The sequence below is a fragment of the Delphinus delphis genome, chromosome 13, assembly GCF_949987515.2.
Source record: "Delphinus delphis chromosome 13, mDelDel1.2, whole genome shotgun sequence".
NCBI classification, from domain to species: domain Eukaryota; kingdom Metazoa; phylum Chordata; class Mammalia; order Artiodactyla; family Delphinidae; genus Delphinus; species Delphinus delphis.
The window spans coordinates 51,980,456-52,003,491 of NC_082695.1; the positions used below are offsets into that span (position 1 = coordinate 51,980,456).

General features: G+C 45.9%; 1 pseudogene; it reads left to right on the forward strand.

Moving 5' to 3' along the window:
- Positions 1-16,997, forward strand: part of LOC132435752 (uncharacterized) — a 92,948-nt pseudogene extending 75,951 nt beyond the window's left edge.
- The last annotated feature ends 6,039 nt before the right edge of the window (positions 16,998-23,036 follow it).

The following is a 23,036-nucleotide window of genomic DNA, read 5'->3' on the forward strand; positions in this document are numbered from 1 at the left end:
ATGTATGATGGAGTTCTGAAAAAGGCTCAGTTCATTTGTGCTTTTTTAATCATTGGAAGTGATTAGCCAGCAATGAGATATGCCTGGGTTATCACTGAGGCTGAGAAAAGGGATTTGACAGGGACCGTCTGAAAACCAGGGATGGGAAAAAGGCAAATGATTTCATGTCTGTGCCCTACGAGTTCCAACTGTTCAATGGGCTGCTTGTCTTCTCTTTTCCCATCCATCTAGCAAATGGAGGGAGTATGAGAATGGAATGTGTCCTTAGATGAGACAACGTGTTCTTAGATGAAATTTCTCCTCCTCTCTTGTACACATTTTGCTTGTGTCTACACTCCTGGTTTTGGCCAAAAGAAAAAGACCCAGACACTGCCAGGTCGGTGTTCTTCCCATATGAACTACTCAGCACTAGAAAGTCCAGACGTGGAGGGAGGGAAAGAGAGAGGGAGAGAAAGAGGGAGGGAAGGAGAGAGGGAGAGAAAGAGGGAGGGAGGGAGAGAGAGAGAGAACAAATGCCAAGGAGGGAAAGGGGAAAGGGACAAGGTGTAAGGGACAGAGTGGGTGAGAAATGCAGCAACGGGGAGGAAAAGAGGTGGGAAGAGTAGGAAGAGGGAAGGGAGTAGGGGATAGGAAAGAGAGGGAGAAGAGCGGACAGAAGTGTTGAGAAGGGGGTTGGGGAAGAGGCATGGATTTTGGGGTCAGCGCTGGAGAAGTTTCCTGCCAGGCCTGCTGCCCAGCCAGCTGCTGGAACATCTGCATCCTGGTGGGGGTGTTTCCAAATGGAGCTACCTCTTCCCGGGACTTCTTGCCCCGCACATTGGCGTGCCAGGCCCCTTAGGCCCCTCCCACCGTGCCTGCTTTTCCTCTTATTAATCAGCCACTGTGTCCAAAGAGCTAAATCAGCTCTGGACGTAGGCAATGGGTGAGCAGTTGGGGCAACCATGGGGTCATCCAGGGGAAGAAGCGTTTGCTCTTGGACATCACAGTTCCAGGCACAAGAGGAGCCGACTGGCTGTACCAAAGCTGCCCTAACCTCCGCTTGAATGAGTTTATGGAAAGAACATGGAAATGGGACTCAGGGTCTGGGGCGACAGAGTCACTGCATGTTCTTGGTGAGTCTTCTTGAGTGGCAAATCATCACCTGTAAAATAAGGACCTAAAGTCCCATCCTGATGACTTTGGGGAAAAAAATATTTCGTAAATCTCATTTTAGCATCCTTTGCTACCTGATACCTGAGTTTGGATAGACAGGGTTCAGATAAAAGTTGAAAGCTCTCAGCCTCTCCTCGATGCCTTTCATCTTGCTGCAGCACCTCAGGCCTGGTGGGGTCTGACCGGAGGGGTCCCTGCAGCGGCGCCCTTCCTGGGGGAGTGCCAGATAGTTTCAGGTGTCAGGGCCAACCTTCAGCCCCTGAAAGAGGGAAAGCTTGTCTCCCAGGCCTCCATGGCTTCTGTGGTGTCCTCTTAGTCTCTTCCAGAGTTCCCCAAACCCTGGTGTCACCCTGGGGCATCCACCCCACTCTGCCTCTCAGCTGACAGATAATCTCTGCGAAGCTGCCACAAGACCTGGAAGGTTCTAACTGCTAATTTGATGAAAAGAGGTTCTGGTTTAGCTCTTCCCTGGGAAATCTCACTTTTAAAGGCCGTCCTGCTCTTTCTCCAGATGGCTGCTTTCCTGGTCCTTCCTTTTCCTCTTCTGCCTCCTTCTTTTCCCAAATCCCGTGAAGATATCCTCGGGGCAGCCAGGTCAGTCTAGGCCGCTTCCATGGCCTTACTTCTGTGAGAGTGGGAGGTGATTTCAGGAGACCCACTAGACCTGGCTAGTGGGGAGAGGCTGGAGGAGGGGGTGGACAATGCCCAAACCTCAGCTCCTGTTGTCCTGGCCCTAGAGGGGCCCCTGTAATTTACCTTCCAGAGCTGTCACAGCCAGACTGCTGGTGAAGTCATCCTGGGAACCCCAGGCTTTCCCAACCCCTCCTGCCCTGGGGAGCCCTCCCACCTTTGGGCTCTCTGCTCTCACCCACCCTGCCAAGACCCTCTTGGGGTCAGTGATGGTAGAGTTAGGATGTCGCTCTCCCTGCAGCCTTGCACGTTTGTGGGGGATCTAAACTAAATTGAGGAAGATCCCCTCTGATATTTCTGGCCTCTTTCAGGGTTAGGTTCACACGGCCCCCTGAAATCACCTGTTTTCAGTCTCTTTAATTTTGGCCTCTTCAAAGCTCTGCACAGACCCGGAGAGTTTATGTGTGTCCTCTGATGAGCAGTGGTACTTGGGGGCAGACACTGGAAGGGTGTGTCTGAACATCAAGGAAACTCCACAGATGGTCCCTGGAGAGGGGATTGACTTTGGGATTCACTACCCCGCCTGAGGAGGGGTATGCAGTGAAGGTTGAAATGTAATTAGATGCCACAGGTGTGTTTACATGAGTTCACGGGACATAAATCCCAAACACCGAAGTGGACCTACAGGCAGGAAGAGGCTTGCCGTTTGCTGAACACCTACTGCGTGGCCCTTGATAACTCATGTACCCTCACAACAGTCCTGCTAGGTAAGCGTTGTTACGCCCTTTTACAGATGAGGGCATTGGGGCTCCGAAAGATTGTGAAAATAGCCTAAGATCACAGTGTAGCAAATGGCAGAGCTGGGGTTTCTTGGCTGGGATTTTTTTTTTTTTTCCATTTACATTATTTATTTATTTATTTATTTTTTTTAACATCTTTATTGGGGTATAATTGCTTTACAATGGTGTGTTAGTTTCTGCTTTATAACAAAGTGAATCAGTTATACATATACATATGTTCCCATATCTCTTCCCTCTTGCATCTCCCTCCCTCCCACCCTCCCTATCCCACCCCTCTAGGTGGTCACAAAGCACCGAGCTGATCTCCCTGTGCTACGCGGCTGCTTCCCACTAGCTATCTATTCTACGTTTGGTAGTGTATATATGTCCATGCCACTCTCTCACTTTGTCACAGCTTACCCTTCCCCCTCCCCATATCCTCAAGTCCATTCTCTAGTAGGTCTGTGTCTTTATTCCCGTCGTACCCCTAGGTTCTTGGCTGGGATTTTAAGGGGAACTTGGCATGTTTGGATCCTGACTGCCTTGGGGAGGTGTGATGAGGGGGCACCAGGCACTGCTTGTCCTCTGCTCCCAGTGGACCCCCTCTTACTCCCAAGTCAAATTCTTTTTGCTTCTCAAAGCCAGTTCCAGACTCAGCCCTGCTGGGAAGGTCCCTGTTTCCTGCTTCTCAACCCCTCTCCTCTCCCACAACTGTCTTGAGCTCCGGCAGTGAGCACAGGGAGACCAGAGGAAGTTCATTCTCCCTGTGGGGCTCCTTCCTCTATTGGGACCAGGCGCTCCTGGTTTGCTCAGATGAGGCCTTCATGGTGTCGCCCCCTGACCACTCTTGCCGTGGTGGTCCACGCTGATGGAGAAACCAAATGCTGAGCATAGCTAAGCCACAGGGACTTCTCCCGGGCTCCCGTTTGCCAGCTCTGACCTGAACTAGCTTTGTCTGGAGGCAGGGCAGGGAGGGTCCCTCTGCCTGGAGGTGCTTAGCTGAATCCTGACTGAAGACAGTGGACTATACAGAGGATGGCCAGTCACCCACATGGCTTCACGCTGCCACGGGCAGGCCTGCTCTCAGTCCCACATCCCTATCCTCAGTACCAGCCAACTTCCAGTGTTCCTTCCTTTCCCCTCATCTGTGTGCCTCAAGCTTCCTGGGGCAATGGTGCTGGTGCGTAAATGGAGTCACATTCACTGTAGCCGCTTGCTGACGCTCACAAACATCTTTCTACCAAGACACTTAGCTTCCTGGATTACATTTCATCATATGTACTTTCTGTAAATCTGGGTAGTGGCCCCACCTACCGGGCACTGCTGTCGCTACTGTTGGGCACTGCTTCCTCTGGGCGCGGCTGCCTTCTCTGCTCTGGGCCCATGCCCACCTTCACTCTCCTGTCCCGTGCACCCCTGCAATCTGCCGCTGGGCACCACTGCTGCTGTGGCCACCTCATCCATTGCCCAGGTGACACTAGGGACTAAAGCTGTGTGCAGTCAACATGTCAGAGGATGTCTCCCTACCCCTCTGTGTCCTTTTGATGGGGGTCACAAGTAGAAGCCTGTGCTGTGATGCCTGGCGACACTTTTGTGGCATTTTCTGGTTTTGCCTTGTAGCTGAAACTGTGCACCTCAGATTGGGACTTGAACCAATGTGCTGGGACTCAAACCCAGCCTAAACCCAGGCTGGGACTTGAACCCACGTGGCCGGGACTTGAGCCCAGCCAAAATCCTGATTGGGACTTGAACCCACACAGCTGGGACTCAAACCCGGCCAAAACCCAGTCTTCCAACTGAGATCACACACGTGGTTTCAGGGCTCAATGAAGCTCTGGTTCTTGATATCTCATCACAGAAAGAATTCAGTGAGAGACAAAGTGATAGGTGAGAAGTAGATTTATTTAGAGAGAACCACACTCCACAGACAGAGTGTGGGCCATCTCAGAAGGTGAGAAAGGCACCAGGGTATGGGATTGTCAGTTTTTAGAAGAGTAGGTAATTTCGTAGACTAATGAGTGGGATGAGTATTCCAGCTATTTTAGGAAGGGGCGGGGATTTCCAGGAATTGGGCCACCGCCCACTTTTCAATCCTTATGGTCAGTCTTGGAACTGTCATGGCGCCTGTGGGTGTGTCATTTAGCTTGCTTATGTGAGCATACACTGAGGCTCAAGGTCTAGTGGAAGTCGACTTGTCTGCCATCTTGGATCCATTTGGTTCTAATGCGTTTATGTCACATCCTTGGACTATGTCATTCTTTCAAAGGTTGTGCCCTGTCTCCTTCCTTCCTGTTTCATAGTCACTTTTCCCCTTGGACCTGAGAGATGGCTAGACTGGGAGGGGAGTGTGAGGAATGAGGATCATGCTGCTCTCAGTGTGATCACAAACTACTTCTCTGTTCCTGGGCCAAGCTTGGCTTCCTGACTTCTGCTTATTTTAAGAGAGTTCTCTGCCGGGAAACTTAGCCCCTTGTGAAACAGATGCTGGATGGGTTCGCCTCACCTGGTTCCTAGACCTCTCTTGATCCCAGCAAGCTGAAATGGGGAAGTGCCACCCTGACCCCCCATCTGCTTCTTTATCATCTCCTCTGTTCTTTCTGCCCCCAGACCTCCATCGTGCCCTTTCCTCTGCCTGGAACAAGTACAGATGTGTGCCTGTGTTGTGACGGCTGGTGGCAACTTCCCTCCTCTCCATCTAGCTAAATCCTACTTCTCCTTCTGGGCCCAGCTGAGACCCCACCACCTCGGGAAGCTTCCCTTGATTAGCCAGCCCTGCACCACAGCTCCCTCTTTTCAACCCCTACAGCCCTTAGTCGGAACCATCCATACTGTCACGTGACCACTTTACCCCTGCTATAGGTGGGATGTTTGTGTCCCCACCCCCCCAGATTCCTATATTGAAACCTAATCTCCCATGTGATGGTATATGGAGGTGGAGCCTTTGGGAGGAGATTAGGTCATGAGGGTGGAGCCCTTGTGAATGGAATTAGTGCCCTTATAAAAGAGACCCCAGAGGAACTGGTGAAAAGTTGGTCACAGGTAATGAACTTTCAGTTGTAAGATGATGCAGTGCTGGAGATCTAATGTAGAGCATGGTGACCAGTTAATAATAATGTATAGTTGAAATTTGCTGAGAGTTGATCCTGAGTGTTCTTACTACTCCCCCCACTGCACCCCCCACACAAAAGGTAACTATATGAAGTGAGAGAAATGTTAACTAGCTGACTGTGGTAATTATTGCATAATATATGTATATCAAAACATCTTGTGGGCTTCCCTGGTGGTGCAGTGGTTAAGAATCTGCCTGCCAGTGCAGGGGCCACGGGTTAGAGCCCTGGTCCAGGAATATCCCACATGCCACAGAGCAGCTAAGCCTGTGTGCCACAACTACTGAGGCTGTGCTCTAGAGCCCGCGAGCCACAACTACTGAGCCCGTGTGCCACAACTACTGAAGCCCACACTCCTAGAGCCTGTGCTCTACAACAAGAGAAGCCACCGTAATGAGAAGCCTGTGTGCCGCAGTGAGGAGTAGCCCTCACTTGCTGCAACTAGAGAAAGCCCATGTGCAGCAATGAAGACCCAATGCAGCCAAAAGTAAAAAATACAAAAAAAAAAAAAAGCATCTTGTACATCTTAAATATATACAATTTTTATTTGTCAATTATACTTCAATAAACCTGGTGGGGAAAAGAAAGAGAAAAAAAAAAATAAAAGAGGCCTCAGAGAGCTTCTTGCCCTTCCACCATGTGAAAACATAACAAGGAGATGGCTGTCTATGAACCAGGAAGCAGGCTCTTAGCAGACACTGAATTTTCCAGTGCCTTGATCTTGGACTTCTAGCCTCCAGACTGTGGGCAATACATTTCTGTTGTTCATAAGCCACTCAGTTAATGGTACTTTGTTACAGCAGCATGAACAGACTAAGACAACCCTCAAGCAGTTCTCTACCTGGTGTCGCTTCTCTCCGTCTAGACTGGGTGCCCCTTGAGGTCTTGGAGTACATGCAATTTGCTTCCCTTGCTTCTTGCAAAGTACTCACCGCTTGGCTAGGGCTCAGCAAACCTTTGATGCCTGATTGAGTAAAATCGGGGACATGGTTGATGTGGGCTTGGGAGGTCCCGGTAGCCCCTTTCTTTGTGCTGCCCTAAAATCCTGACTTGGTTAATTAAGATGCACTAAGAAGTCTGGGGAACTGTCATCTTCTGTTTGCAAATCACACTCTGTTCTGTCCTGCCCTCATTCCTCAAGCCACCTGGTTGGCAACCCTGAAAGCAAAAGTGTCTGCAGGTCCCTTCCAGGTGTTGCCTCTCCACCTCTAAGGAGAAAGATTTAGTTGTATGGATTTTGGCAAAGCTTTAAAACCCTCAATAAATAACAAAAAATTCAGCCTACCATTCTGCATATTTTATAACTCAGTCTAATAAAGAAATAATCCAAGATGGCACCTGCTAAGAAAACTTAGTTTATTGAAATATGACTGTAATATAGAAAAGATGGCTAATGCACTAGGCTGCAAGATATTAATGCTCTACACTTCTGCTGGTGTGTTTAAAAGAAGTCTCTCATGTATTTCATTTTATTTTATTAGGAGCCATAGCATTAGCTTTTAAAGACATTGTGAATGAGAGAGAGAAGGGAAGAGATTTGAACTATTTAAAAAAAAAAAAAACCCTCAGCAACTCAGCCTGCCTTTCTCTACAGATGAAACAAACAAACCAAAAAAAAAAAAAAAAAGAGTTTTTTTTCATAAACATTTTTTTTTTTTTTTGCCTGGCTGGGATATTAGGACAGTATATTAAATTCCCCCAAAAGGAGGCCCTAGAACTATTTACATAATAATATCTCCACTGTGGTTGTGACAGATGGGCTCCACTGACGCAGACATACTGTTAGGGGCTTAGCAATAGATTAAAAAAACCCACCACAATACTGTGTAACATAATAAAAGGGGATTGTAATGTACATCATAACTTGTGGCCAAGGTTAAATTTGTAGTCAGAGTATGAAAGTCGTATTCCATTTTACAAAATAGATGTTACAGAGAAAAGCATTAAAGATGAGTTGACTCAACCATTTATTTTTAGTTTATATTTTATTCTATTTTCCTTGGCCCTACTTATGCAATATTTTTTTAATCATATGAAATGACATTGTTATGTACCCCCTACCTACCCCCTCCTCAGTGTGAGGGGCAGCCTGGGATCTACAGACTTTCTTAGTTCTGTGGATTCATGTTTCGGGGGGCTCTTTGCTCTACTGGAAAATGGCTGCTTGTGGTTTCCTTTCTTGTTTTATTCAAAGCTTCTTGCTGGAGCTGAGACAGGCAGTGGCCTCTGAGGGTGGCCTCCTTTGGCTTATGTGGAATCTTTGGAGACAAGCTATAGTTCCAGGGCAATGTGGCCATCAAGAGGTGACATGGATATGAGAGCAGAGACCAGTGGGAGCCATCCCATGGAATATGGACTGTGAACACCTTCCTAGGCAACCCCATCTTTCTTGTCAAGAAATTGACCATTGACTTCATTTCAAAAGTCCTACCCTCCTGAACCTACCCTCTCTCCACCAGCATGCACACTAAGGCGTTGGGTGAAGGGGGAGGCACTCTCTTTACCTCAAGAAATATTTATGGGGTGGGATATCTGCCGAAGACATTTCATCCTCATCTACTGTCCTAAATCTCCTGGTGCCTTTCAGTGCCAACCGAAACAAAGATTTTTTATGGATCACAAGGTAATAGAATTTGGAGCTAGAACAAACATTTGTGCAAAAAAAAATCCTCCATGTGCCTCGTTATTTAATCTGTAAAATGGAAAACATTTAGTTCCTATTTCATGGGAGTGATTATGAAGTTTTAATGAAATAAAAGTGCTTAACGCAGAGTAAGTACTCAATAAATGTTAGATGCTTCATTTAATGGTTATAAATATTATTCTCTCACTTAGAGATGATCTTCTGCAGACTAAAAAGAGCAATTGAAAACCTGTGTATTTCCCTTTTCTGAACCATCTCTCTCCCTGGGTCTCTTTCAGGCTAGAAGTTAATTCACCCTCCCTTCATTCCTTCCTTTCTTTTTGCATTGGTTTATTCTATACTCTTGCTTTCTGCAGGTCCAATATTATCCATTATTCAAGGCTGCACTGAAATCTCCTCCCCTCCCTAGATTAGCTGATCACTCCTCCATCTTCACAAGCCCTGGCCTCCTCTGAAACCTAGAGCAACTAGAATCTACTCATCCATTTGGTACCACTTTGCAGGTGGAAGTTAGAGAGAGTATAATGGCAGCTCCTGAGAGGAAGATCTCTGAGAAACCGTAGATATTGTTCAAGGAAGGAGCTCTACGTTACCAAAAGTTTGAAACAGTGCCCGTGGGCCTTTGCGGGGATGCTAAAGTTTAGATTGCAGCATTTAAGGAGGACAGAATTACAAGTAGTTAAAGAGATCAACTAGTCCACACCTCACCTTTAAAATATGATAGAGGAAACCGAGGCTCAGGTGGACAGGAGGCTGTTCTGCTAAGGGTCCCACAGCCAGTAAATCTGGTTCCAAGCTTCAGCTGGTGTTCAATTCCCCTTCCCACCACCATGCCACAGAGTCTGTGTTGGGTGTGGAAATTAACTGGAAGACTTCTAAACTCTAAGATAAAAAGCTGTCCATTGTAGTCTTGAGGTTTTTTTTTTTGTCTTGAGTTGCGATTATTTAAGTTTTGCTTATCAATGAGTGGTCTTCTAACTGTTATATATTTGATGAGGGCAAGACTAGATTAACTGCTTCTATGTGCACAGTACATGTACCAGACAGGAGGACAAATTTTACCAACAGGGGGTCAGTTACTCTTTGTTGATCCAACTTAATTTGTTCTAAACCAGCCTGAGTTAGTATCTTCACTTTGGTCAAAGCCAGCAACCTCTTAAAAGACATTGGAGATTCGGTAAAGAGCATGCATAGCCTCTCAGTACTCCATGGCAGCGTGCAGAATGTTAAGGCATGACTTTAACTAGGGGTCCTCCCTCTGGGGCCAGGCAGGAGTATGCAGGAAGACAAAGGGACTAGAGAGGTGCCTGGCCCAGGCAGTGAGCCTGGCTTAGGGAATTCAGTCAGGGCTTGCTCAGCTGGGAATGCTGAGTGTTTCCATGGTGGGGCCGACCATCAACCCTGGAAGGTCAGGGAAGCTGACTGCTAGGGGCAACTTTTGGGAGGAAACAAGTACCATCTTCTCAAAAGACGCTGTTCTGAATTCTTATTGCTGCATCTAATGGGACCTCAAACACAATCTGAGCGTATGGCTACCTGCATGGAGTTATTTGAAGGGTCCTAGAAATTTGAAGTGTATGATCACACAAGCACTGTTGAATAGAAATATAATGTGAGCCACAAATATAATGTAAAATTTACTAGTAGACATATTATAAAAGTAAAAAGAAGCAGGTGAAGTTAATGTTATGAATGCATTTTAATTTAATTCACTACATCTAAAATATTCTAATTTCAACATATCGTCATGAGAAATTATTAATAAGATGTTTTACATCCTTTTCTTCAAAATAAGTTTTTGAAATTTTGTGTTTATTTACATTTAAATTATATATCAATTGGATGGGAAGTTGTCTAATAGGTACAGAGCTTCAGTTTTGCAAGATCAACAAGTTCTAGAGATTGGTTACCCCACAAAGTGAATATATTTAATGAGAAACTATACAATAAAACGGTTAAGATGGTAATTTTTGTGTGCTTTACCATAATTTTGAAAAATGAAGCAGATTTATTTACATTTATATGGAAAAAAGTTTAAAACGTGGTTAGGTAAATGTTAAATAAAAAACAATAGTGTTAAAAAATAAAGTATATATCAATTGGAATCAGCTATTTCTCAAATACTCAATAACCACCATATTGGATGGAATGGGGCTAAACCATCTTTTTCTTCGAAATTCTGCCAGTTGGGCCAGGAGAGGGGAGAGGATTAAGGGATCATTACTGTTCTAACTCACATCCCCTTTGAAATGTTCATATTTTAGCACTAGTTTTAATAGTGTTAACAATAGTGATCAAGTTTCTAAACCTCTTTCCAATGTGGCTGGAGTAGAAATACGACCAAGGATTTAGCATCGCTGGTGGGGTTTTGGAGATCAAGGGAAGTTAGAAGGTAGATGGAGGGACATCACCTGGAGGGTACTGGGTGAGAGCAAACAGTTGAGATGAGGATGTGAGTGGCATCAGGGTAACGCCCAGGCCACACGCAGTGGTGAAAAGAGTGTAGGATCTGTAGGATCAGGACTGGCTGTCTGGATGCCCTCCCCTGACTGCATGATCTTAGAGTAAATCACGAATCTCCCCGAATCTCACCTTCCTTAATCTGTAACGTGGGGGTAATAAGCCCTTTCCTGGTTTCCTCGAAGAGGAATTGTCAGTCTCGGATTATAAAATTCACAGAAGTGGCTTGGTGCAAACACTAAAGTCCTCAGCTTAGGTAAATTTCGAGCCATCCAGCTGTGAGTCTTCCAGCAGGGCTGCTTCGCTTAATTCAACAGAAGCAGGATTTATTAAGGGACTGGCCTAAGGCGAAGACTGTAGCAAGGGAGGAGGTGTCAAAGAGGGAAGCACATTTGCAACCTCCTGCCTCAGTTGGAGAGAAAAATTCCAGCTAGAAACGATTAGAAGACAGAATATAATTTGTCTGTGCAAACCAAAGTGGTTTGCACAGACAGTCTGAGGGGAGACAGTAGAGAGGCTGCTGTGTGGGCAAGGGATCTGGGGGTTGTCAGTTGTGGGGTGGGGAGATGCCCCAGGCGGGATGCAGAGTCCGAAGGGGCAGAGCAGGAGAGGAAAGAGTGTTCCTGGTGGAGGGCACAGCCCAGACAAAGGCCAGGAGTGGGAATGAGAGGCCACACCCTGGGGGCAATGAGAAACCTCCTGGTTGGGACAGAAGTGAGGGGCAGAAGGGGGTGGCCATGGGTCTCTTCCCTGCCAGCACCCTTCCCAATGCATGAGGCGTCAGGCAGAGACCAAACGTCTGATGCTCAAGTCTTCTGTCTTGCCCTGAAAGTGGGTCACCCACTGCAGAGGAGACCAGCCCACTTTAGATAAATATGAAATACAACCACAGCCATGGCGGGGATGCTCAAATAATCATTGGGAAGGCCTTGGGCAGCTCAGAGAAAAGGGGCTCTGATCTCAGACCATCTCTCTGCTGCACATGCTGGTACCAGGAATAAAACTGAACAGAGGCCCCACAGGAAACAAAATTGTCAGATATTTCCAAAGATTCCAGGGACCTCTGGCTTTTGAGCCAGTACTTTATTATCAGTTTACTATTTAATATCAGTTTTTTGATATGAGTGTTTTCCATCATGAATCCACACGGTTTTATACACACACACAATTCAGATTCCACCTGCATGCACTGTAGGTGCCCCTCAGTTCCTCAGCAGGCACACTGACGTCCTTTCCCATCACTCACATGTGCACGCATAGACATACGTGCGCGCACAGACATACATGCACACACAGGCCTTGGGAACCTGGAGGACACAGCAGCTTTAATTGGAGAGCAGTGAGCAGATGAAGACTCAGGGCTGAGCTGGTGTTTAAGACTGTTAATCAGACACCCAACGGGTAGCTATAGAAATGACACTGGGGGCACCCTTGTCCCTTATTCTTTCCTCTCCTGTCAATTTCCTATCAACTCTAATATCTTTCAAGCTTTGGGGTCCTTGCTTGCCTGTCACTTTTCTCTCCACTCTTAGGTACACCTTTTTCCAGTGTTTGGGTGGGCTAAGAATGTGGATATTGGAAAAGGTCAGATTAGCTTCGTAATTTGCTTTGGTAGTTTGTGTGGAGATAGGATGCTTCAAAAAGTTCCCTCCGCCCAGGAGCCCTCTCACCCTGACCATACTATTTCCAACTCCACCTCTGAACTACGCTTGCCCTAAGAAGAGGAACCGCTCTATCTGGATTTGAAGGATGGGCTATTTTCTAGTGTTCTTTTATTAGGCAGAAAATTCAGGCTGGGGCCATTTTCTTCTTTCTTATGTACTCCTTATAGCTAGTGCAGAATTGGGTCCAACTTAGTAAGTGCAGGATGGATAGAAGGGTGGATAAACCCAAGATTATTAGTTTACAAAATCATTTCATTTGCCAGCCAGATCTTGATCTTAAATCCTGCTCCAAGGGTCTGAAATGAAGCTTTGTTTTTGTCTAGAGGTCTAACACCAGCCAAAGACTGGCAAGCCCAGTTCCAGACAAATTCTTAGTCCCAGGCTTGACTCCCACTGCACCGTGATGATAGGTAGGCTAAGCTGTAAGTACCACCATAGGTTAACTGAAATGACCCATCAAAGGCAGCCAGGTGCAAGAATGGCTCCAACAGGCTGGAAAAATAAAGCCGACAGAATACCTGATTAATTCAGGAGCAAAACCTTGTGCCATCGTCTGTTGTTCTCTGACTCCTCGCTGTTGGGACTCTGCTTTGCCCACTGGGTGATGTGTTGCCCAAGAGTAAGGATTGAAGTCTCCCAGCTTTAAAGTCAGAATTAGGTTCCGGGGATTTCTCCAGCCTTGGAGCTAAATGTTACCTCCAAAATTAGAGTCTGGCTAGTTTGCACCACAGTAGAAGGGCTACATGGACTGCAAGCGTCCCAGTGACCATGGCATTGTGACCAATCTTCAGGAAGGGAAACTAGCATATATGTGTGCTAAGTGCCAAATATTGTTCCAGTTAGTCTCAAATGCATTATTTTTCCTAACTTGGACAACAATCTCATGGTTGAAGATTATTTTCGAAAAGACTGAGGCTCCACGAGGTAAGCAGCTCACTGACTGCCCCACAGATTTGGCTGTCAAACACCCAAACCTGACATCTTTGCCCTGCACCTGTGGACAGGCTTTGGATGGAGAAGAGTGGAATGGACTGAATTAATATCAAATGTGGTAGCTGTGGGGAAGCACAGGGCAGATTAGGATGTGATTAGACTTCATTTCCACATTTCCCCTTTCCTTCTCCCCAAGAGCATCTGATAAGTTCCTCCTATGGTCAAGTGGGACAGTGCAGTGGGCAGAGCCTCTCTAGAGGATTTGCAATTCAAGGGAGATTAGTGGATTGAAAGAGAAATATCTCCAGTGGTAGAATGTCAGGCACCTAATGGCCAGTGAGAGAACAGCTGGAGGTGGGTGGATCAGTCCTAAGGACTAGAGAGCCTGGGCCTAAGGCAGTTTGCTCCTGGTATCTCCTCCCTCTTCCAGACCCACTTCCCTCTGCCCTTTCCTGTCTGGCTCCTTTGCTTTCTCTCTTTCTTTTCAGGACTCTGAGTTGCTAGGCAACCCTGGTCTGGAGCTGGTATGGCGAGCAGTCTCCACACAGGGACGCGGAGTCGATGGAACCCATGATTACAGGTAGCTGTGCAGAAAGGAAGACGACAGCACCCCCTTCATAGCCTCCCAGAGATACAGGAAATGACAGGTCTGGGTGAGAGAAGGAAAGCTTTGCTCAGGCCACTTGCCGCCTCCCCTCCCTGTTTTCCTGCTCCCTTCTCCCACCAGCAGGACTTCCTTCCATGCAGACCCCAGAATCTTGGTGCCATTGGCCTCCTAGTGCCCCACTCAGACTACAGTGATCTGGACCACCCAGGCCCTAAACACCTCGCCTGGAGCTCCCTCAGCTGTTCCCCCCTTATGGGCGTGTACTCACTTAGGCGGACCTCCATGGCTTAACCTTGCCAAGTGTGAGTAGGCCCTGGAGGGGGAAGGGGAGAGCAGGAACCCTCTGTACCTGCAATCTGGAGAGGTGAGAGCTATCAGTCTCTGTTGTGCTCCGGTGATACAGAGGAAGGGATGTGTCTGTTCATGGTCAGCCTAAGCTGCTCCTGGAATCTAGAGGGACAGTGGCAGTGCCTGAACTGAGTAGGGGTGGAGCTCAGAGGGCAGCCTAAAGACACACTTGTTGCTTCAGCGGTACAAGCTTAAACGTTTACTGAGTTCGTATCCTGGGCCAGGTACTACCCATTCTGGGTGCTGGTGATTCCACAAGTAAGGAAACATTCAGTCTCTGACTTCACAGAGCTAATATTTCTACCCGACAAGAACGCCAGCAAAAATAGACAATTAAACGAATAATGCTACTTTGGATAGTGGTTTTAACAGTTCCCTTCCCGAGGAACTGTCCTGCTCAGAACTGGGGCGGGGGGCGGGGGTGGCTGGGTTCCTTTCCAGCAGTTTTCACCCTGGAGCATCTGGATCCCATCACTGTGACATTTCCCAGAAGAGTGCTGGGTAGTCCTGGTGGCAGAGGTGCTCCTAAGTGTGTATGTGTGTCCTCCACGGACCCCCATCGTGTGGCATAGGCTTGAGGACGTAAGGGGCAGGGCTGATGGCACTGGCTGAATCGGCCTCCTGAATGAAAGTTGAGGCTGTCAGTCCAACACAGCTCTGGGGAAGCACGTGATCTAGACCTGGCTAATCAGAGCTCAGTGATTAGTTAAGGAGGGGCACGTGGTCTAAGGTAGCCAATCAGAGTCCACTTCTGCACTCCGGGTTGGTGGAGTTCTTTTTCTGCAGGGGTTGCGGAGCCGCAGGGGGCCATGGGCGTTCTTTGCTGTCCTGGAGGAGGTCTCAGCCCACCCAGAGGAAATCAGAGCCAGGCAGAGAAGTGAGACAGCTGAGCCTCAGGCCAGTGCACCTTTGGACCTTTGGGTTTCATAAGGCATTATATTCCATTTTATTTTATTTTAAAATTTTGTTATTTTATTAATGCTTAAGCCAGTTTGCGTGGGTGTTTTACTACTTGGCCCAGTTAAGATTTCTCTACCCACATAATGTCATCACTGCTCCCTCCCCTGCATCCCTTTGCTGCCCAAGTATCCAGGGCTGTCCTCCAGACTGGGGAGTTTCCTTAGTCCAAACTCCAAGTTTCAGGCCAGGGACCACTTATTCCCTCTTCTTTCTGGAAAAACACACCTGTGCTGTGCTCCATCTCTTCAGGGCCCTGCCCTCTGCCAAGGTTTATTTGACTAAGTTATAGTAGGCTACTGACGGCTAAAAATTGCTCTGGCCATCAATAATCCTGTGTGGTACTTTCACAATTGCACTGCAGTCCTTCGTGCCATAATCCATGGACCTGGTTACCTGATGTTGGAAGTTCAGGCGCTGTGGCAGGCTGCAGGGAGGTGGCTTCATAGGATGCTCCACCTAGTGACTCTGAAGTTCCTTGGCTGTATGTTCAGTTTCTCTGCCTGTGTCCATGGCTGAGGGCCAACTACCTTGGCTTGCAGTGGAATGCCAGAGCCTCTACCACTGTGAGGAGGTCACGTCCTTCTCATAGAAGGAGGGAGAAATGTTCTGAAGGGAAGGGTTTTGGAAACAGGCATTGGATGAACTTCTGAGTCCTGGAGTGGCCTGGACTAGTCAGTGGGCTTGCAGGGCATCACTCTTCTCCTTTATAAAATGTACGCTGACCCCCAAGTCTTCTTCTAGCACTCACATCTGGCCTGTAACTCTAAGTGGCCCGTGGGCCTTTGTGTTTTAGTGTGACAAGTGTCCCCATAGGAGTGTGAGGTATATTTAAATGGATACTTTTCACAGTTCACTCACGTTTCACAATCCACTCATAGTTTTCTTGCTCCCTTCCGCTGGTTTCAGGCTCATTTTGTGACTTACTCATGTTCATTCCATGCAGGGCAGTGAGGGGGAAGTGTAAGGAGTTTAGCTCCAGCAATTAGGACATCTGGGTTCCAGTCCCAAAGTGGCCGCTATCCAGATAGCCGAGACCTTGAAAGAGGTACCTACTACTCTTGATCTGTGTTCTTATTTGTAAAATGGGAATAAGACCATTTTGCTTTGCTTACAGGTTATGGCTTATGTGACACATTAAATGCAAATGCAATGAAGAGATAGAGGCTGTGTAAAAATACCTGGGAGCTCTTGGCTCTTGACTTGGAGGAGGCCAAGGTGCAACTTTCTTCGGTTATCCTGCATCTGAGTTCATCCTACCCCAGCTGCCTCTGACACGCTGCCCAGGTTTGACCTTGAGGAGATTAAAGTTGCGTACCTGAGCTGTATCTGTGGGGAAGCCAGTGCTATGTGTGTCATCGGCCCCCTGAACTTGTCTCCAGAAAAGGTTGATGATGATGTCACCAAGGCAGCAGGTGGCTGGATGGGTCTAAGGTTACAGTGGAACCAACTATTCAGAAGAGACAGAACTATATGGAGGTGGTACCATTGCCTCTGCCCTGATCATCATCAAGAAAAATATTAAGCTCAGTGGAAATACCACTTTTGATGACACTGTCAGCATTGCCTGACAGATGCAGCACTGATTTTTAGCTAGAGAACTCTCTGGAGCCATTAGAGATGACTGCACAGTCTGTGGGTTGCAGTGTTGATGGCTGCCTTCATGACATCATACATGACATGAATAGTGTTACAGCAGAATGCCCACCTAGTTAAGAACTACAAAGGAAAATGTTTCAATAAAGAATCATTTGACAATTAGAAAAAAGAAAAAGAAAAAAGAAAAAAATACCAGGGGAAAGTGTTACAGTTTGGTAATATGCATTGGAAAACAGAGTTTGTCTTCCGGCACATCCAGGAAGCAGGTGGTGCAAAACACTCTCTGACAATGGACAGTGAGATGGGGGCTCAGAGAGGGAAGGATATCAGCCCAGCATCACACAGCAAGTCCCTGGACTGAGGTGCAGTCTGCAGGCAGAGCAGGAGGCCCTCCTACTGGTGTCCTGTTGGCTTACTCTCCCAATTTCCAGGTTAGAGATTTGAATCAGATACAAGGCAAATGCTTAGGCAAGGAAAAAGTGTTTTGCTAGCTTGCTCCACAGGGAGAGTCTGTGATATGATATGAAGCCGAAAATAGAGTGCCTCAGGAAAGAATGATCAGCCACTGACTGTCTTGTGGTGGGTGTGGGGGGCCTCCTCCAGGAAGACAGGAGATGAAATGAGAATAGAACGCGGTCGCTGCCATGTTGTACTGCTGAGTGCAGACGCTCTGGGCTGGGATTTGGAATCCGTGTCACAAGAAAGGGGTCCCGCTGGAAACGCTCGTTTAGCAATGCTGTCCTGCTGCGGTCTGTGGAACATCCTGACACAGTCCAGGGCTTGAACAAGGGCCAAGGATTTATCCAGAAACAGCAAGCCCTGTACAAAGACTATCCTGGATTTAGAACAGATGAAAGGTACTTTGAGGGAGTTCAAAGAACGGGCACATGCTCCCCGATGGCTTCTTGCTGGATATTTTGAGAGGTGACTGGGGCATGCTTTCCCTCAGCTTCTCCCAGAGGTCTTTTCCAATACGGTTTCTCTCTATTAGTATATTCCAGAGCTCACGGGCTCAGAAGTCTTAATATGGAAATTCCTGCAGTGGTGGGAAATAGCCTCTCCCAGTTGGGGTTTGCTAAGGCCATTATTCTAATGATGTTAGTGGTGATGATTAATTGGCACTAATGATGGAGATGGGGAAAGTAATGAGACCAACCTGATTGGGTGACGGGAAAGATAGAGCTTGTGGGCACATGGTGAGGATGATGATAGTGACAGTGGTGACAATAGCAGGGAGCTAGGTTTTAGAAATTTGTTGGGAAATCTAGGGGACAAACCTTAACTTGAACTTTACTTTCTTGTCTGGGAAAGTAGATTATTGGCAAAAAAAAAAAAAAAAAAATCTACCTCTGGGAAAGGGGGAAAGAAAACACTTTTTCTGTGGTCAATTCTGTCTAACCAAATACGTGGTGTCAGTTCTACCAAGTATATTACAACATGGCACCAGCTTTCTGGTGGGCCCAGAGAAGTGTGCACTGAGATACCAACTCAAGCTGATATTAGTGGCCGAACAAACCACTGACCTCCCAAATGTAAGATTAATACAAGAAGGCACCAAACCTCCTCATTTTCCTTCTCTGAAGTGTGTCTAGAGAGGAAGGATGTGAAAAGTCAATCATCAACCTCTTCTTCAACATCTGAGACAATCCCACTGCCTTTGGAGAGCATTTCATGTGAGGTTGTGCTTGCAATAAGTCCTCTACCCGCTATTTCCACCCTCGAGTCCCAACATCCTTGCTTTTCCTAGTAATTGGGTCCAACTGGTGAGATGGCAGCATTAAGGCAAAGGAAGTCTGAGGTCTGACTCCTCATGTCACTGACAGCATCCTCAACAGCAAGGGACAAGTTAAGGTCTCTGAGGGCTAGTGAAAGAGGGGGCAACATGAGTTCCAGGTAATCCCAATTTCACTGATTCCCAAAAGCATTAAAAGAAAAATGATTAACCAAATTTAATCAGTTACCATCAAGTAAAGAGAGGCACTGGTAGCATCACTCAATTTTGGTGAGATTGTAAAACATGAGAAGCTTGATTTCAGAGTTCTTAGCCATATTTTCCTTTAATTTTTTCTTCTCTGTGGATGTCCTCACCCATGAACCCCTGCCTCAGTTGTGCACAGTTATCCCTCCAGTCCAGGGACAAAATTCCAGGAACACATTCTGTGATGTTAGGACAGAATAACAATAGTGCTGTTGCTGGTTCTGTCACACCATGAACATGTGCTCCCTTCCCAGGGAGCTTTCTCTTTAATGAAAGAGCCTGGAGAGGAAAGTGCTTACCCCTTGAAGGGATCTGAAATGATAGATTAGCACAGAGAAGGCCCTTTGCCCTACAAACCACACCACGAAGGTGGTGCCATGTGCTAGGGCTGTGGCAATGGTGGCTTAATGGGATTGAGGGCTCTGCCCATTGGGATTCCTCCTTGTGACTCTGAAGTCAATAGCTTGCCTCCCTATTGACTGGGGGAATGAAGATAGCAATATCCTGCTCACACGTTGGTTGATAAAGAGGGCCCACCTTTTTCTAGAAAGTGGCTTCTTCCTGAGAAAAGTGTGAACTCAGTGCTGTCAGTTTCTTCATTGGTCCTCTTGTTTTATTAGCTCTTCTTTTTTAGTGAGTGAAACTTTTGTGCATGCTGGGTAGCTAGAGGAGTAACTGAAAGGAATTATGCAGAAGGAAACAAAGTTCAGACTCTAAAAGGATAAAAAGGATTTGCTTTGCTGGTTCTCTTAGGTCAGGAAGTTCTTAAGAATTGGCTCATCAGCATGCATAAGTTTGAAACTAAGGAATACAGTGGCATTTAGAACTCCCATTCATTCACTCGTTCATTTATATAATAAATATACATGGATTAATTTTTATAGGGCCAAAGGATTTAGGACTGAAAGTGTTTTGGAGAGGAGAGCTGCTGAGGCAGCAAAGGAGAAGAGGAGGTATAAGTAAGTTCCAGTTATCAATTGTTGTGTGACAAATCTCCCCCAAACTTAATCACTTAAAATATAGCAATAATTTTATTGTTTTTATCTCTACAAGTTCAAGGATTGACTAGGCTCAGCCAGGCAGTTGTTGTTCAGGGTCTTTCAGGTATTTGTAGGTAGATAGTTGGTGGCAAGGGGCTGGAGTCATCGTAAAAGCTTTCTCACTTGCATACTGGTGGTTGTTGCTGGCTGTTGACTGGGACTTCAGCTGAGGCTCTTAGCCAGCTGATCACCTATGCTTGGACTCTCCATGTGGCTTAGGCTTCCTCACGGAATGGCAGCTGGTTTCCAAAAAAAGGGCATCTCAAGGAAACTGGGTGGAAGCACTATCCTCTTGTATGTTCTGCCTTCAGGAGTCACCTAGTATCACTTCTGTCATCACAGGCTGGCTCAGGTGCCAGGGCAGGGGACATAACTTGCCTCTTCACTGGAGGAATGTCAATGCCAATTGTAAGAAGAACACATGGGATGGGAGAACGTGTTGCAGCCATCTTGAAAAAGGTAGGTAGATCCAGGTGTGAGTGGTCTTGAGTGAAATCTTGCTGAAAAACTAATACTAATTAATGAAGACTAATCTGGAATAATTAGTCAGCAATACTAGGAAGTGTATGATCAAATGGGTGATTGTATCACATGGATAATTATGGCTGAAAGAGGGAGTCAGGACAGACCTCATGGAAGAAGTAAGACTTTGAGCTGATTTTGAAGCCTGTGTAGGGTCCATTTGGTTACGTTTAGTTTATATTCATTTTTTACCAACACAGAAAAGAAATGAGAATAAGCAAAATAATAATTATTGGTAATTCCTCCCATTACCAATGAGACAATAATTACTTAGCATTTCCAGGTCCATCTCCCCCAGTTTTTTTCCCTGGGAATGTATTACAAATTTGCAATCCTACTTAACTTTTTTTACTTAAAATATTTTGTGAATGTTTTCCTAAACTTTTAAATATTTTTTCTAAAATATAATGCTGAAAGGCCATAGAACATTCTGTCATGTGACTATGCTATGATTTACTTTTAAATCACTTACCGTTGGAAATTTAAGCTGTTGTGTTTTTTTTTTTCCTATTGCAAAAAACACTGATGAAAACCTTTATGCAGAGATCTTGGTGCTCATCTATGATTATTCTCTTAGGATTAATTGCTAAAGGTAGAATTATTGGTCAAAAGTTATCCATATTTTAAAAACCTTTTACATATCTTGTCATAGTGGCTTCTAGGACAGGTCATGCTGGCTGCCCATCCTGCCAGGGTGAGTCCCTGTTTATTTGCAGGTTTGCCAGTATTGGTTGTTACTGGGTGCAAAGGACAGTTTCCTATCTGAGAGACCAAAGTGGAAGTTTGGGCTTTACTCCGATTTTATCTTATTATTAGAAGGGTAGCATTTTCCCATATATTTCTTTAGCGTCTGAGTTTTTTTTTTTTTTTAAGTGATTTGCTAGTTTAAATTCGTTGCCTATTTTTTTCCATTGGTATTTTCCTCCTATTGATTAGTAACAGCTGTTTATAAATTATTACTCTTTTGTTCAGCATATATGGTGTTTTTTTCTCATTTGATCTTTCTGTTTTCCAGGTTTGTTTGTGATGTGTTTTTTAGATGTAGGGAGGTTTTGAAGCTTTCGTGTGGTCAAATCTAGTAATCTTTTTATTTATGTATTTTTCTTTTGCTCTTATGTATGAAAGGTCTTATTACAATAACAGAATAATTTTACCTTGTTTTTCCTTTGTGTTCACACACATACCCACGTCCATATTCATACATAAAATACTGAATTCTCAAATCAATCTGGGCTATATCTTAAGATACATTCTGAGGAGGGGGTCTCCTAAAGATCGTTTCCCAAATATTTACCCAGATGTAGGATGACAGGATTTAGATCAGTAGTAGAGGGAGAAGCCAGCACGCTTAAATGGAGAAATTGTGTCATTCTGGCTGAAGCAGAGCGGGGGCTTGCGGGGGTTGTGTAGGGGGCAGAGCTGCAGGGGTGATTGCACTTACCTTCTGGAGGTCCTGGGATGCCAAGCAAAGGGAGGTGCCTTGTAGGCATTAAGAACCATTTCAGGTTAGGGAATAGGGAAATTATTTTTTCTGTTCCTGAACATCTCTTGAGGACTTGTGAGGAGTCAGGTACTATGGTAAATATACATAATAGTTCATTTAATTCTCACCACTGCCTATGAGGCAGGTACTGTTATTATCATCGTTTTATAGATGAGATGATTGAGGCTTAGTAAATGGTAGGGCTGGGACTGAGTCCAACTCTGGCTATTTCTAAAACTCTGTGTTCAACCACCGTGTTTATTCATTTCTCAATATAATTAACGTTAAGAGTTCAGAAAGTTCATCTGGAAACATTATACAGGTTAGAAGGAAGCGGGGAGTGATTGAGGTTAGGAGTTTCTGAAATACCGGAGGATGCAGTGATGAGGGCCTATACTGACGTGAGGTTGGGGATGGACCATGACGATGCAGAGGGAGGAGGAGAAGCTGCGAGCAAGCAAGGCAAGGAGGGAAGGGGAGCTTGCTGGGTTTAGTATCCTTCAGTTTTAGCTTTTATTCTAAATATTTGATGAGGGTCTTGCCCAGGGTCTTCATCAATTGATCTTAGCAGTTACCACTCTTCTGAGATTTAAACAGACATTTCCAAGGACCAGACAGACATTCTTGTGTAGAAATTGAGAACAGGACCTAAATTTTTTTTTCCCATTCATCCAGATCTTCAAAGGAAGCCAGTGTGATTAAAGCAAGTTTTTCCCCAAGGGATGGAGCTGTATCTTCATTCTTTCAGTGAACATTAATGAAGCACACAGTCTGCTGTGAGGGACCCAAAGACATGTTAAAACAGAGCCTGCCTGTATGGAGGTGAGAGCTGAGCAGAAGTAGTAACTTGCACTTGTACATAAACATCACACAAAATGGAAAGTTCCAAATTGTCCCAAAGAAGCATAGTTAATGGCTTATGGGAGGTCTGAAAAGAGAATTATTCTTGTTGGGAAGGCTGGGAGCAGATAGAATCATGAACTAATAACTACTTCCTAAGTCAGGGTCATGCTGCGCTTGCTAGAAGGAACAGGTAAGAATCTTGTGTAATGAGAACTTTATTTCTTTGTTCGCAAGCCCTGCGACCTGCCCTCCTACAGGCACGGGTGACTGCCTTGGCATTTGTCCCTCCT